The sequence below is a fragment of the Anopheles ziemanni genome, chromosome 2 (assembly GCF_943734765.1).
Source record: "Anopheles ziemanni chromosome 2, idAnoZiCoDA_A2_x.2, whole genome shotgun sequence".
Taxonomy (NCBI): domain Eukaryota; kingdom Metazoa; phylum Arthropoda; class Insecta; order Diptera; family Culicidae; genus Anopheles; species Anopheles ziemanni.
Genome location: NC_080705.1, coordinates 52,881,525 through 52,886,409, shown reverse-complemented (window position 1 = coordinate 52,886,409; position 4,885 = coordinate 52,881,525). Strand labels below are relative to the sequence as shown.

Here is a 4,885-nt window from a genome sequence, read left to right as displayed (position 1 = left end):
AATGAAAAAACCCCTCAGCGCGTCTGAGAAGAAGAGCATAGATGAAAAGGTGTTACTGTTCATCTCCACATAGCGAACTCTCCTCCGTCGAACTGTCGAACTCAGTTCCCGCAACAGCTGGGAAACTCGTAGGAAACTGGTAGGAAACTCTTGACAGCACTAGCAAAGCCCCTCGTTCTGACGTTTAATAATTGACGAATTAAGAAGAAGCGAAGAAGACCGAAACAAATGCGTGGCCACTTAGCGAACTCGGGAAACTCGAAACTCCATACAAGTTTGACAGGAGTTTCACCAGAGTTTCCTATGAGTTCGCTATGTGGAGATGAACAGTTAAAGGTGTTTTGTGATCATGCGCTGCCTTTCTATTTAGGCGAAGCAGATGATTTTAAAGAATTATTTACATCATTATGCCTTAGTTATAGCCTTCCGTGTCGTGAAACTCTTAGTGGTACTATATTAGATTTGAATTATGTTAAGATAGGCATAGTTAAATCTAGGGTTAGAATTTGTACACCTATATGTTTAAAATCGGATGGGTGGACTAATGCAAAAAACGAATGTTATATGACAGCTAGAGGTCATTTAACACTCTGACGGCCTTTAGAGATGTTATGGCTCCGTTTGAGTTTGCATCCGATCACATCATTTTGGTGTGCTGTCAACACTGTCTCCTGAGACGCACCACAGTACTATATGTAAACAAATATCAAATGGAAAGTAAACAAATTTCGCAAGGCGCGTTGCTGTTCGTACGTAAATTCTAATAAAGATTGAAAAAATGATCAAACAGAGCGGCCAGATACGGAGGAACTAGTGCAATCGCGCCGATCGGTTAAGAGCCCGGCCATTGTAAGCGTTGTGAAAACGATGTTGAAGCGAGTGGATTAGTTTATTAATTTATATATTTCTTCATAAATGATCGGTTTTAGTAGTAAACTTACTAAATTCAACACGATATTCGACATATCTTTTGTCTTCATTTTCAGAAATTACACCAGCAAACGTAGAATCTCTGCTTGCTGCAGGAAGTGCTACAGATACAGAAGACGAGTAGGTGTATGAGCTGACCGAGAATACTAATGATGCTTACGTCTTCATGCAAAATGTGGAATTGAAAGATGCGCTTGTGCATCTAGTTATTCTGGGCCGTGCCTCTTGTTTTTTAACCGAAGATTTTTTTACACTCCTAAGAAAATACTTCAAAGCCAAGCAAAACGAACGTTGCTTAAAACGCCCACCAATGTTGGTTCTGAAATAAAACCGATTCAAGGTGGCTACTTATGGTATCACGACATTGAGAAATTAATAACAACATATTTTCAGTAAGTATTTTTAATAGCAAGTAGATTGGATGTATTAACAATCGTACATAACCTATATTATATCTTATACATTTTAGAAATGTTTCCAGCAGTGCCAAAATTGACAGTGGATGTTTCGATAGACGGGCTACCTCTGTTTAGAAGTTCTCGTAAACAGCTTTGGCCAATACAGTTAAGAGTGGTAGAGCTGGCCAAACATCCTGCGTTGATTGTGGGAACTTTCGGTGGATTCAGTAAACCAGGAAGTATGGAGGAATTTTTAAGACGCGTTGTTCGCGACCCCCGTTGTTCCCGTTTTCCCTCCGAGCATTTATAGCCGATTCACCTATGCGGGCCACTTTGAAAGGTAAATTTATGACCATGTAGCCATTACTACGGACACATTTATACAACATAAAATGTATTAATTATTTTGGTTTACATTTTCAGCTACCATGAATTTCAATGCAAAACATGGATGCTTGAAATGAACATGTATTGGCACCACGTTAGAAATTGCTGCCCGGCTGTAGAAAAACTATATTTGAGTCGGTTAACGCAGAACCACGCACCGACGCTGGATTTCGACAAAGAGTGGACAGACTCCATCATAAAGAATGGCGTACTCCTCTAGAGGACATCCCTGGTTTCGATATGGTTGAAGGTGTTCCTTTTGCGGAAAGGATGCATTTAGTGGATGAGGGGGTAACCTAAAAAATATTGAGCTGGATATTGAACAACCTATTCGAAAACTTCAATCGTTTATACCCAAGACAGCAAAAAGCTATTTCTGCTTTCATGGTGAAAATGCGGCTTCCATTTGAAATACCGCGAAGAATTCGTGATCTAAATGAAGTGCCTTTGTGGAAGGCCACGGAGTATCGAAAATTCCTCCATTATTTAAGTTTAGATGTACTAGGCGACTGTTTTAACCAGCTTGGATCTTACAATCAGTTTTTATTTTATTTTTGTTCTATTACAACTTATTCATTTAAAGGACATGAACGTTTATGGCCATATGCTAGTAAAATGCTTAATGAGTTTGTTAGGCATATTGGAAAATATTACGGCCGATGCAATTTAATCAGCAATATCCACAGCCTCCAGCACGTGGCAGAGGAAATTTTAAAGTTTGGTTATGGGGCACCGATTGTTGGTGGAAACTTGTGGTATCAAGGGGTGGAGACGGTTCTTAGAAACTATTTTAGAGATATCATCCCGCAAGTATCACATTTTACAATCCAAGTGTCAGTCGACGGGCTTCCACTTTTTAAGAGCTCGGCTACCCAATTTTGGCCAGATCTTATAAAAGTGGAAGAATTGCCAGACGCCCCGGTTATGCCCGTAGCTATTTTCTGCGGGCAAACAAAACCGGAGAGTGCCGAACAGTATTTGCGGCCGTTTGTTCAGGAAATGAACATTCTTATGGAAAGAGGCTTGAAATTCGGCGATAAAGAAGTACCTATATCTATCTATAAGTGCATTTATCGCCGATTCTCCAGCACGGTCATACATAAAATCAGTGATGGGATTTTCTGCTAAGCATGGTTGCATAAAGTGTACCATCTAAGGAGTACACATCAAACCGGAAAATAAAGTTATCTTTCACTCCGTGTATGCCGAATTGCATACACTGGCTTTCGGGCTAGAGAAGATAAGGATCACCATAAAGGAATACGGACACCTCTTGAAGATTTGCAAAATGTAGATATGATTGTCAATTTTCCAATTAGCGACCGTCTCCATCTGATTGATCTGGGAGTTAGCCGCAAAATTCTCAAAGGGTTGCTTAACAACACCTTTGAGCATTTTGGTGAGTGGTCCTCCCAACAGAAGGACGGCGTGTCTTCGTACATTTCGAATACACTGCTTCCTTCTGAGGTGAACCGACCATTTCGGTCCCTCGATCATGTCCTACTTTGGAAAGGAACCGAGTATAGGTCCTTTCTGCATTATATCAGTGTTGTGGTCTTGGATGCATATAATCATTACTTGCTCTACTTTAGCGCTGTGACGATATTTTCATCATCGGCACATAAACGCTATTGGCCATTAGCGGGAAGACTCCTTACAAAATTTGTTAAGGAGTTTAAGACCCACTATAGTCGATCCCATTTGACAAGCAATGTCCACAATCTCCATCACGTGCATGGAGACGTTGTGGTACATGGACCGCTTGATAATTTTTCAGCGTATTGCTTTGAGAACCATTTACAACACCTCAAACGCTGTGTGAAATCGGGAGCGAAATGTTTGGAGCAAGTGGCAGTACGAACGCATCTATATGCATCAATTCATACTGCCGCTTGCCAGCCACCAAAGTTTCCTATTTTGAAGGCGAAGAGTGCTGGGGTGCACGTAACAGCCGATTTCGTCCTTTTGCGAAATGAGAAAGATCAATGGTTTTTGACCAGATCCGATGGCATAGTTAAGTTTTCGGAAGCGAAAAAAAAAGTACGCACGTCTTTTTGCTTAGAAACCAGTACACTGCTCAGACGGAGATGTTTGAAATCAATACGGAGGACGAGGCTATCCAATTATCGTCCTCTTTTATGAACATTTTTCAAGTTTATAAAAACACTCCGTCTGGTAGTGCGGGTGGTAGTACCCCTTTCATCAGTCCTTTGTAAATTAGTTTATGTTCTCAATTTTTTTTAAACAACTTTGAAAGATACATTATTAATGTGGTGTTTCTTTGATATGTTTGATCAATCGAACGCTTGGAGCCCGGAACTGGCGTCGTTTTTTTGTATCCTTTTCATTTCCCGTTTAAAACGGAAGGTTTCGATCGAGCAGGTTTCCCCAGGTTAACTGTGTATTTTTTTCCATACCTATGGCCAAAATTGGACTTTTTTTATTGTCATTCAACAAAAATTATTTCTAATTTCCTTTATTTATTTTTATTTTAGATGATGAGGATGATTCAAACCAGCACCACATGTTAACGGACGTTGTAAATATTGTACAAAGTGTAAGTACTGGTAATGGTGATAGTTTAAACGGTGGTGGTAATAGAATAGTTCAGGAAGATAAAGTAGGCGCTAGCGGCGCTTGGCAGGCATAGGCGACAATCTGTAGGCACTTTAAGATTTCAACGTGCGACACCGAATCTCTCTTGCCCGTGGTCCCTCCGCAGAAAGCGTGATGATTTTGCCACCGGGGATCTGCCATCAATTAGATTCAGAGACGACCACAGGAAGGGGTCAATTTTCAAGCAGACGAATACTTTTTGCGCTAGCAAAATATAAATATTTTAGTTTTTAATTTATTTTGCTGTTAAGTTTTTCTAATTTTTCATTTTTATCAAACAGTGATAGTGGCTTGGCCATTACCACACTCGATCTGACCATTGGAGTTTTGTTTGTGCGCCCACTAGGCTGTTAAATCGGGTCGTCTAGCCGAATACTTTTTGGGCTCACTGTATATGGACAGAATCCGCCATTTTTTCATATGACTGACAACCACGATTGATTGGGTGCGAAAGATTGCCATCGTCTGGTGGGGCACAAAGAAAACGAATGATTAAACAGGGCGGTCAGATACGGAGGAACTGGTGCTGCAAAACCGTGAATTGTGCGGAAATC

General features: G+C 40.6%; 1 pseudogene; it reads left to right on the top strand.

Annotated features, from left to right (window-relative positions):
- Positions 1-1,096: 1,096 nt before the first annotated feature.
- On the top strand, positions 1,097-4,365 carry LOC131293850 (uncharacterized; annotated as a pseudogene).
- The last annotated feature ends 520 nt before the right edge of the window (positions 4,366-4,885 follow it).